General features: G+C 38.0%; 1 protein-coding gene across 7 annotated transcripts in view; it reads left to right on the forward strand.

Moving 5' to 3' along the window:
* SEMA6D (semaphorin 6D) overlaps positions 1 to 12,445 on the forward strand; it is a 604,413-nt gene that overhangs the window by 449,108 nt on the left and 142,860 nt on the right. The gene's annotated exons all lie outside the window — the stretch shown is intronic.

The raw sequence follows: 12,445 nt of genomic DNA on the forward strand, positions 1-12,445 counted from the left end.
CAAGAAGTTCCTCTTTCTTTATGTTCCTTGTATCCATCAGGCGCTAGCATCTTAGAGGTAGAAGGCAGGAGACAACAAAAGGAAAAGGGAGAGAATTAAGGAGCCACGTCATATCATTAATACTTGAGCAGTTTTGACAGCCATGCGTAGCCCCAAAAAACAGTGTTGTTTCAAAGTCTGCGATTAATAGGGAGCTCAGGGCGCCCTCAGAATCCGACCCTCAGCACAAATTCATGGAAAAGGAGCATCCCACGCTGCCACTGGATGGTGTATTTAAGAGCAGAAAATTTAAGTAATCAAATGTATTTTGGGAATTATTTCTGAAATAATTCCCAAAAATGTGTATTTGAAAGTCAGTAACTACCACTGAGAGTTCTTTTGTTTGTTTGTTTTTTCAATTCCATGGAATTTTTATTTAAAAAAAAAAAAAGTCTGACTTTCAGGAGCCATTTGCTGACATCTTCTTTGGTAATTTTCTGTAGCTCGTAGTTTTTGAAGAAAACAGCCATGGGAGCATATTTTGAAGGTGAGCAAATGTATTTACTCTCCCATTTCGACATTTTGTTAATCATAAGGATATCACAGAGATATGTGGTTTGTTGTATTTTCTTTAACACCTTGTCAACCCAAGAGAAACTTGTCACTGACAATGATAGCATAATATAGTAGCTGAAGTCTTGGATATTAGTTAAATGCTACTTATATGATGATGGAGCAAAGAAGCGTATCAATCATTTTTTTTAAATCATTATTTAGTTGCAAAATAAAAAGCTCTATAAAAGTGTGAAATATTATAAAACCTTTAATTAAAACCTTGAAATACCCATTTGAATGAAATAGGTAACATTTTCACATCAGGAACAAAAATTATTTATGGATACATCTATTCTATATACAAAGAAACAGCTAACTACTATATTTCGTGTTTATGAATGTAACTTGTGCCTCAGATTTACACAGAAATGACTGTAAAGGTGAACTGCAGTTGAGACGTACTTTAGACAATATAGCCTAACAGTATCATATAACAAAACCATAGAACGTGCATGATTAAAAAATACTTAAATAATGGGACAATCCAGATAAAAATACCCTTTGTACTCACATATTAGTGACACTGAGTTCTACAGCCTGGGCTAAGACGTGTTGGCTCGAGACATGAGAGCTCTCGGGGACTTAGCTCCCAGTTATAGGCTTTCTTGCCTGCTGGGTGCCACTCATGACCTTTCAGCAGTACATGTGTTTAAACCTCATGCTGCAAAGCTTTGCCCGCAGCCAGGCTGCTGGTCCTGCTGTTGCCCTCCACTGGCTTTCTGGCTGCTTCCACTGTCTGTGTACAGACAGCGTAAAATGCCATAACTCAGTCTGGTAAAAAGCAAGAGCTCCTTGTCTTGTATTTTCTGTGTTAACTTGCTTCAAAAGTTGTTTTAGATGGCCCTTTACTTGGAGATTGTTGGAACTCCAGAGGCCAAGGTTGTTGTTGCTGCTGTTTTTAAAGAAGGCTCTTGTAGGATTGTGTCTTTCCAGCACTTGTGCCTGTGCAGTGCTGGCTGACTTTACCAGTCATCTGCTTTGAATGGAGGGAGATTAGAAGCTATCATCAGGTGTTTTATCTGGTGTTGTTCAGTGCCTTCTCCTCTTCATCTTTAGTAAGTGGGAAGCTGATGCCGGGCTCTTTTGTGTTCCTCAGTTGTTTAATGTCTCCTGTTTTCAGGGAAGGAGGAACATGTTTCCTTGTCTGTTGTTGACAGCTCTGACATCCATTAAACATTTCAGTTAAGTTGAAGCGATCTTCTGGTTATTCTTGTATGGCTGACAACATCTGGCTCACAACTACTTCCATTGGACAAAATGAGCCCCACTTTTTGCAGGACCCCCGAGTAGCTGATTATCTCCAGCTTCCCCACACTGCTGTGTTTGCTGTCCACAGCAGCTGCTGGGGCATCGTTCAGCCTGATGGGAAGGCTGCAGAGAACTTTGGCAGAGCCAGCGTTCCTCTCTGCATCATGGTGCTTCAGTAGTGCAACCTAATGCAAAACGTCCAGGTGGTTTTAGGCAAGCCTCTGTTACTCCCAAACAGATAGGATCTTTTAGAGTTATGAGGAATTTTGTGTAATTTCTTTCAAATTGTTTGACACATTTATAATATATTAAGGGCTTGCTAAGGAAAGACAATAATCATTTGTAATAGATGTAATATCATCTTAGCAAATTTCTTTGCTATATGTTTTAATGTTCCGTGATGTTTCACCCACACTACTTAGTGAGCAAAACCTAAAACTGCTGTAGTGATATTAAATTCTTTTCAATTGAAGTTGAAAAGGTAGGTTTTTCTTCAATACGAAAAGATGGCAATTATCTTGATATGACATTCAGACTGAATCTTGCTGATTATTGCAGTGATCACAGACTGCATTTTAATGCAAGCATAAAAGTTAACATATTAGAACACTTTTTTGGATTTTACCTCTATCTTAAAACACACTAAATTGTAGAAATATCTCTTCTTTTTTGTTGTTCTTTAAAAATTGATGGTTTTCATTATTAAGCTTTTTCTTGTTAGAGATAAGAGGGTCTTAAATATTTAGTGCCCATGGGTCAGAATCTGCTATTTATATGCATCACACCAGAAGGGTTTTAGCTATAATACAGATACTTTGTGTTTTACACTTATTCCCTCTATATTAAATGTCATTATAATCCTCCATGTTCTAACACTATGGACTTGTGTTCTGGAGATGTATGTGTGAAATAGGTGAGAGAGTAATTTAACAGCACAGCCATTTTCCAGATGAATGCTCTGCAGTGCTAAGATACTCTGTATGAAAGATATTTGCTGCAGACAGAGATTACTACATGGGATTTTCATGCAAGATGATCATTTGCAGTGTGAAAAAAAGAAAAATCCATATTAACTATTAGCTATAATTAAAATAGACAAGCATTAGATTGCTACATCGCTAGTTATATTACAACAGCTTACAGAAGTCCTACAGGGATTGGTGTCCAGATGTCCTAGATACTGTGAAAAGTTGTCATAAATGATGATCTTCACTCATAATCACACAAAAGGTAAATGAGTCATAAAGCTAGATGGGGCACAAAGATACCAAAGTGACTTGTTCAGAGTTGCACTGGGACATGTGGAAGATCTCACTATAGAATTTAGGTTTCTGTAATGTAGTAGTCCAGTGCTGCAGGCAGTTTTGTCTTTGCCCTAGATACAGCATAGCATTAGCTTCTGTTGCTTACCCACAGCTTTCTGCAGTGGCCTTTTGAAGAAATGTGCCATGTGACAACACACTGCCTGCATTGCACCGTGTCTCCTTTTACCCTAGTAACTCCTGAACCAATGAGTCTATTCCAATGAAATTAAGCAAAGAGCTCAAGATCTTCAGGCTAAGTCAGTTCTTCAGTCGGCTAACGAGAGATGCTGTGACACTGCATGAAAAGCTGTGTAAGGAAATCCTGCTCAAAAGATGAAGCTCACAGTTTCATAAGGTCTGTGCCCTAACATGGGAGAGATTAGTTAGCTGTTACACCTTACTAGACAGATAAAAGTTGAAGAAAAATATCTGCAGAAAAGCAGATTTCCTTAGCTCAAAACTGCTGTTGATTTTCTAAGCAAATGGAATGTAAATAGTACAGACTGGGTTAGCCAGACCCTTATGTAGCAGCAGAAATTAAGCCTAAATGGGGAAAGATTTATTTCAAGTGAGGCAGGTTCAGCTCTCCCTTGCTTTGGGGTATTGACCAAGGAGCAGGATGTGCCATCCTGATATTGCATGTAAGAAGAAGCAGAAGTTTCATCTTCTGTTCCAAGAAGAGAAACGTATGGAAACGTGTAGCATGGGATGAAAAGGAAAAAGTGCATATGCACTTACCTTAGAAGTATTACTCAGGTAGTCCATCCAAATGAGCAGCCCTGATGCTCTCATTAAAACAGACATTTACAGCCTTCTAGTTTCATGCTCCTACAGCAGGAAAAAATTCCCAAGGTGAGGATATCCTGAGCAAGGGCTCTGTACTGTGGTGAAATGGTCCCGAGAGAAGTTCTCACCAATACAACCATTGGAGTCACATGAACGTTTGTGAGGAGAGGATCTGTAAGTTGAAACTGCTCAGTGAAATAACCAAGGAGTCACTTAATACCTAATTTATGTTCCTTGTACTCATTTTTTTCCAGTTTCTGTATTAGTTGTGTTAAACGAATACACCAAAGAACTATTTTACTAGCTTACAGAAGTAATATTAACAGGGAAAAATGTGTGACTAATCACATAATAAAAACATGAACTCCAAAGTCGCTTCTTTAAGACAGCCATCTAAACCATCATTAACAGCACCACCATTTCTGTTTCAAGTGTTTATCAAGAAAGGCTTTAGCATCATATAACTGTGATTAACTTATTTATTTTTATCCTCTGCTGTTACTTGTAATTAACTCTCAGAGAACAGACATTACTGTTTAAAGGCTGAGTGTTGATGTTGTGTTTAAAAGGTTTTTTCCTTTGGCAACTGAGTAAATTCAGCCGTATGTAGGATGCTCTACAGTTTCCAGAGTATCTACTCTATGCCATGGTTTTTGTACAACTCTTCCTTTATGCATTTTAAACCTAGAAATGACATATTTTTCAGCAAAGAAATTGGACAGTTCAGATGTACTAAAAATGCTAAAAGTGCTGCAAAGTTAAATACATGTTGCAGCAGTGATATCACAAGTTTAAGAGTTGTGGAAAGATCTATTTATACATGAAGCATAGAGGACATTGTGGTCCCTTGACTTTGCCATCAAAAGTTTTTATAGTTGTTAATGTTTCCAACCTGGCTGCAATGAAGAGTGGTACTCGCCATCGCATCAGGGCACGTCTTGCACGTGTGTCTTGCACTGACATTACCAGATTCAGTTTGTATCTATACTCACTTCAGTCTTCTCCTCTCCTTTTTTGCCTTCTGTAGAGGCACAGTGCTATTATAGCTGTGATCATCATTTTGCAAATTGCTGTTTCCAGATCAGTTGAAGTATCATTATCAGAAGTTTAGGAAATGTGTAACAAGCCGTATGTAAAACGATTCCATCCCTCCTGCAGCCCCTTTACATTTACAGGGCTCTTCATCTAATGTGGTCCTGAACAGAAAATTTTGAGGGAATTAAGTTGCTGCCAAGAAGGAATTTTTGTGATCTCCTTTTCTAACCAAATTGGATCTGTTAATTATAGTGTTCTGTGGTATTTATGTCTGTCTTTTTCTTGAGGCTTTGACTTTGTAGGGAGTTGCTCAATAGCAACATTTCTGAATACTGATTGCAATCTAAACATTCTGGTTAACATAGGGCATCTCTGACAGAGTAGGAACAAGTAATAGACATCATTGATAGAGGGAGAGGAGACGCTGGTGCTATCTTTTATTCTGTGTAGAAGAGAAAGGATGGCCTGATAGTGTAGAAGCGGTCATTTCTCATAACATCTGGACTTCAGCCTCTTGTTCTGTGTCTATTTAAATGTTTTGTATGAAGACAAGTGCTTTTCATAGAGCAGCTGGCGAAAAAAGCTCCATTCCTCAGTACTGTCCTGACATGAGGGCTCAGCTTGTTTCTAGGGCTTCTCTCAAATCAGGAAGAAAGGGACTTTAGAATGGGGTTCCTCCATCTGGCATGATTGCCCTGACTGCTAATCTGAAAAAAATAATGGAAGGATCCCTGCTTTCCCTTCCAGTTTTATGAGCAGTATCCAGGCTGTCCTGGGAAGGTGTCAGCCCTAGGCTGAACAGTCATACACTCAGGCTTCTGATGTGCATTGGACAGATAACATCACCATTCCCAGAGTGTGTAATGTCACTGACTGTGGACTGATCTATATTAGGCCAGTGCCAGCACCACTGGCGCTCTCTGTAGGCTGTATTAGTTGCTCTGGGCTTGTTTTTGCCTTTGCTCCCCGGTCAGGGGGAGGTTGATGGTATGTTAACCTGCCCAGAGCTTTGCAGATCTGCTGTGGTTGGTTAGCCCAGCTTTAGGGCAGCAATTTGCTTACAAGAGGGATGCTCAAGTCTTCATGTTGAAACTTAGCTGATGTCTCTTTCTGTTACTAATGTTGCTAATATTTATCACTGAGATTCCTATTAGATCCATAAACATAATAATAAGTTTTGAGTGTAGAAACGTGAGCTGATAAGGCTGAATGTGCTTAGATTGCAAGCTGATCTTTTTTTTATATAAGCAAAGAGGTCAAAGAAGCAGTGATCGTGTTGTTTCAGAAGTGACGCCAGATCCCTAGATAGTGTCTGCCCACATGAAATGCAAGATGCATCTGAGTAGGATAACAACAAAGTGCAGCAGAGATAAAGGATTGACATGGTTTGAAAGGGATATCCATTATCATTTTCTAAAAGAGTAGATAACATTAGCTTCAAGACAAACACGAAAGATAGCAATCTTTTTTTAAGAAGAGTTAATCGTGTATTTAGCAGCTGATTGATTCGCTATGGTTCAAAGAATTAGTAGGAGAAAATTAGGAAAAAGAGAGAAGCTTTCCTTGCCTAATGCATGCTCTTTTTGTATGTCTTTCTAATTCAGATCTTCATTTTTTATTACCAATTTGTTGCTCTTTACTGTCTGTTACCTTTATTTCAGTAGCATTAATTCATTTTGATCTTGAGCACAGTTGGTTGCAAACTGCTGTATCTCTCTTACAAATTAACTTGTCCTTTTTTAAAAAAGAGACGGACAGAAATGTCAAACTTGTTTCACAGCGGAAATGTTGAACACAGAAGTTGGCTCCAATACAGTGTCCACCCAGTGGTTCTATGAATAAGTGTTTATAGACCGCACTGAGCTTTCTCGCCAACTCCTAGTGTCCCCTATAATTGCTACTGTAGGAAACAAAATTGTTAATCTCAAAAAGCAAACTCTTCATCTGAGCTGTGTAAAGCTATTATTCCTCCTTTTGTGCAGTTTGCTGAAGTACGATAAACTTATGTATTTAAAGGATACAGAAATACAAGATTGACTCACTGTAATTATTATTCTGACTGCAGTGATTGTTGACAGTAGCACTGTGATCCTCTTGACTTCTCTTAGAGCCCTTTGGGTTTGTTTGGTAATTCTGTGGGGGTTGGAGGAGGTGGTCCATATATCTATTTTGGTGGCCATGTGGGTTTTTAGGTTTAAGAGTTGGATTTTTGTGTGTGTGTGTTTAGCTTTTTTGGTTTGGGTTGGGTTTTTGGTTTTTTTGTTTGTTTGTTTTGTTTTGTTTATAAATAACATGTTCTGTGTTCTGGGCTTTTTTGGTGAAATTGTGCTCTTTTCTCAAAACTCTTTAAAACTCTCTGTGTACGTGTGCATTTTTTTCTATGCATTTTCCTGTTGGTTAAAAAGATAGACAAGTCCAGAAGAAAAAAAAAAAAAAAGGAAATCATAACTATATTGACAAAGATAAGCATTTGCAGTGGCCAAAGTAGCAAAGAAAATCTGTATAAGTCTGCCTGGTAGCTACTGGAATAATGCTCAAAGGCATGTACTTGTGCCTATCCTATGGGATCATGCAAGTGATAATTTCCTTCTCTACCATTCACATTATGCAGTTACTCATGAACTGGTTAGCATTGCTATAGCTGACAGATATTGGTAATTGCTCTTTGAATGTATTAATATGGGACATATGCTAAATCTTTCAGTAGCTCATAGCTATAGCCTCTGTGAGTAGAAAATCATTACTAAATGATATACAGAAAAGAGTCATTAAAAACTCTGAAATACACGCTGTAGAAGCTGGCATTGTCCTGCAGTACCACTCTGCTTCTGCTTCTTAAATATGATGATCCTATCTAAACACACAATGTGCTATACAGTAATAGAGGGGGAAAAATAAGGAAAAGTTGTGTACCACCTGCTGATGTGTGAATTGGATAGCTATGTGGGAAACGCAATGTGCTAAATTACTCTGATAGAAAGAAGAAAAGTTTGAAAGTAGAGGATTTATTTTAAAACACGGAATTAGAACATAGTATGTGTTCAAATTGAAATACAATAGCTCAATTCAATATAACATTGGCTGCTGACATTTAAAATTTGAACAAATTTAATGGTTCTAGATCTTAGACATGAAACGATAGAACATACTGCTATAACACATGCAAAGGATTAAAGATTATGTTTTATTAAATTTGAATCACAATTCTGAAAGGCTTTCATCATTAAAGTCCACATGTGTAGGAAAATGTGTGCCTGGTAAGTGTACTTGTACATTTGGAAAGCAATCAGCTTTTCCAAAGTTCCTTGGACAGTGTACTTGTGGTTTCATGAACACTGAGTGTCAGATAGAGAGAGATCTTTGCACTATACTTATGGGGTATATCTATATTACTTATATACTATATAACTTATATCTATATGGGGTTAGTAGATCTTTAACTCTGCAACATGTATGCGTTTTTTGGTACAAAACTAAAGTAGGATTTCAGATACTAAAATATTCATTCATGCTGTGTGATTCCCTATATTTTTGTGGCCCTTTAACTGAGGCACGTTGCTGTGTGTCAAAAATGTCAAACTTGTAATTTTTTTAATTAGAAATTTTAATCACAAGACAAGCAGCTTTTCTTAATATGTTACTAAGAGAGGTACTCTTGGTTACAGAAAAACTTCAATACAAGTCTGTTTGCTAGGAATTTATTATTATGAAATTGCAGAGGAGTAGGGATGCGGAAAACAGGCAAAAATAGAAAATTAAACCAAGACTTATTAGGGAAGAATGCATTTTGTGGTCAGAGAGCCCCAAATGTTCTTTCAAGAATGAAGGAAGCTTTGGATTAAAGGCCCCTCTGAATCACTTCTGAACTGAGGCCCGGAATTGATAAGAAATTAATAAGAGGTATGTGACAGTGGGGAGAAATAAAGAAAGTGATAGTAATCTACATGAAGGAGTCGTGAAACAGAAAAATGAAATGGAAAGACAGGTCTATCAGGAGAAAACATATAGTAGATACAGTCACAGAAATGTATGAATTAGGAACAGGTCACATCCTGGAAGCATTTTTGACCTGTTGGTAGATTGATGGCAAGGTCATCAGCAGAACGACAAAATGAAGAGTGACGTGTGTGCTTACTATTAATTTTCTGTTCTGGGAAGGATGCAAGATAATATACTTTTACTACATAAAGAAAATTAATAGTTTGAAGTCAGATAATAAGCAAGCAAAAATATTAAATGCTATTTCTGTCTCAACAATCTGTGCAGCTGCTATTTCACACTCTGTCCATTTCTGAAGCCCAAAATTAAGTGATGCAGATAAATCAAGGAAGGTGCTGAAAAGAGAAATGACATGGCTATAGTGTTTCCTCTTCATGAGAGAGACTTCTCTTTATTCCAAGTAGTTATGTCATCCAGGAGGCAAAATCATAAGAAGAATCATCAGTTGGAAACTGAAACATAATAAATTCAAATGAGAAATCAAACAACAGCTGAACAGTGCTGCTGATTAACCTTGAACAAACCCAAGGGAGGTACCAAGGTTTTCCTGCTCTTGATAGACTGAGGTCAGGAGTTGGTGTCTTTTTGGAAGGTCATACAAGATTTTAAGCCCAGTAGTGGAGCAGCTAAGGAAAAGTAATGATTTGTGGTCTCACAACTGCCTCTACCTTAAAAACATTTGAATTTATTAATCTTGGAGTGCTGATGAAAGTTGAAACTCTGTATTGGTCCATATACGATGGTGGACCAAAAGGATCAAGCTCCAAGGCTGTTTCCCCATCACCCATTGAAGGGAGGCTGGCAGGGGAATGGTTGCCCAGGGGCTATGCCAAGCCATGCTGTCACTGCAGAGAGGTAACCAGTTGGCATTTCAAGGTGTAGTCTGCAGAAGCTCTTCTTTTAGTGGCCACCCCTTGGGTCTGCCCCATTCTCCTTCAAATTCAGTTCGTAGTAATGCTGAAAGAGCTGCTGTCTTGATGCATACTCTGTAGTGGAAAACTTTTAAAGCAAACATCTGCCAGCAACATATTTCCTGTGGTTGTCCTAGCCATGAATTTTTCACTTTGCTCTGCCTTCCCTCTTGCATATTGCTAATCTCTGATCATGCTTTTCTCTCCCATTTTATTCGCTGGCATTCAGCTCAGTTTTAATGTAGAGATCATCTTGCACTGCTGATCACTGCTGGTTTTTTTCTGTATCGAATGGAAAGACTAGGTCAGGTTGTTATTCCTACACTGGCTGGTTATGCTCAGTATGTGATGTTCCCTGCAGTTGTTCTGATTATGCCACGTCCTACTTCATTCCTCAGACTGCATGAAGAGCCAGGTTTGCAGTAGTCTCATTTTTTTCTATGCCTCGCTCCATTGAGAAAAGCAGATCTGCCCATCTTTTTTAGATGGTAAAAACTGTCATATATGCAGCACTAGTAATTGGACTTCTTACTGCTGTCAGCAGCTAGTAACTGCTAGTAACTCTCACACTGATATGTTGTACAACTGGCATTAGGAAAATGAGGAAACCACAGAAATACAGCTGTGTTCCAAAGTAACTCTTGTGTGCTATTCTGTATAAACATGCGTAGCTTGTCTGTTTAGTTTGTACACCAGACCACAGGAAGAGCACTTTGAATTGTATAAACAAAACTGGCTGTTCAATTCTACCACCTGGAATGGTAAAAAAATGAAGTTTAACAAATCGATATGTATATAAATACACTTTTTAACTTAAATGGATTTTTTTTAACCCATAATGAAATGAAGCATTTATACCAAAATGCTTTGGAAATGGACAGGAATCTTTCATGGATTCTTCTGGCAATGTGGTAAAAATGAGCACACTGCATCCCACTGAGCTAAGTGGTTTGATGCTTAACTCATGAAATAGAAGGAAAATATATTCAAAGAGACTGATAAATTCTGTTGACACAGAAACTGGGTGCAAATCTGGGATGGTAAGGGAGGGGAATGATTCTTGTCTCCTTGGGAGCTTGTATCCAAAACAGAAAGATGGACTGACAGAAAGGGAATAGTGTACTGAGGAATGCATAGGACTGAAGTATTGTTCTTTTTGCACGAGAGAAGTGTAAAGGCTGCTTGAAAGAGAAGGAAATATGAAAAACAGAGAGAAATAAGTGATTGAGAAACAGGCATACTGAAACAATAACACCAATAAGCTGCTGTTCCAAGGAGATGGAAAAGCAAGCTGTAATTTTGATACCACTAAAAATGACAGCAAATTTATTGAAACAGTGGAAATGTGGGAGGGGGGAGGAATAGAAAGGAGCATTGAGGGTGAGGGGTGTTTCTTGTTGTTTTTTGGTTTTATTTGTTTTTCAGGTAATGTGATAAGTCGGGGAATCATTCTGAGGTTAATGACCATATGATGGTTTGAAGAAGGTACTCTGTGTGAGGCCTTTTATTGAAAAGGTGATGGAATTGTTGCTTCTAACAGAATATCCATGTTTTCTTTTGTTAGTGGCAGAGCACACAGAGTCCTGCATCACAGTACTCAACCCAGGAGGGGGTCTGTGCGTCTTGAATTTTTTTAGTACTGTAATGATCCAGTCTGAGATAGCAATTCATGTTTAGCAATTCTGATTTAATTTACAACTCAGCTAGAATATAATTATTGGCTGATTATACTTTAGATTTTGTGGTAGAAGAAAGATTGTTTTTGAAGTCTGTGGGAAGAGGAAAGACTCATAACTTTACATAGTCAACATTTACTTCCAGAAAACTGATTTTTTCACTAATGAAGGGCAAACAATGAATTTTCTGAGTTTTGTTTATCCTAAAGTGAGAACTGATGCCAAGCTGAAGCACGGGTTAATGGACATCTTCACAATAAACTTGAAATCCTAATGCCTACACAAAAGAGTTCTGTTAATTTGTACTGATGGCTGAAAGATTTGCAAATTAGACAATAAATAAGATTAGGAAAAAAAAACCCCACAAGCTTATTCAGTGTAAAGTTCAATGTATTCATTGACAGATACTCCATAGGATTTGGATATTTATAATAAATATACTTACTACCAAACATGGAATGTAGATGCAGGAGATGTCAGTTCAGCACTATGTTTTTACTTGAAGCAGCTGGTTATATTCATGTAGCTTTAGTAGTGGGAGTATGTTGTGTGGCTTTCCTGTCAGTTACTGGCAAGCAGTATCCCTGAGGGATGCATTCAGCCTTATAGACTTTCTACATTGTACAAAGAATGTGGAAGACCATGTGTGCCTTCTCTATGCTGGCAGCTGTCTTCAGGTTCAGGCTTTCTATTCAGGAAAACTCCATTGTTCTACCATACAACTTCTCTCCCTTAATCACAATTCATTTCATATATTTAACATGTTCTTGCTTTGCTTTGTAAGTTATAGAATCACAGAATGGTTTAGTTTGGAAGAAATCTCAAAGATCATCTAGTTCCAACTCCCTTGCCTTGAGTAGGGTTGCCAGCCACTAAATCCAGCACCAGATCA

This window comes from Gallus gallus, chromosome 10 (assembly GCF_016699485.2).
Source record: "Gallus gallus isolate bGalGal1 chromosome 10, bGalGal1.mat.broiler.GRCg7b, whole genome shotgun sequence".
NCBI lineage: Eukaryota > Metazoa > Chordata > Aves > Galliformes > Phasianidae > Gallus > Gallus gallus.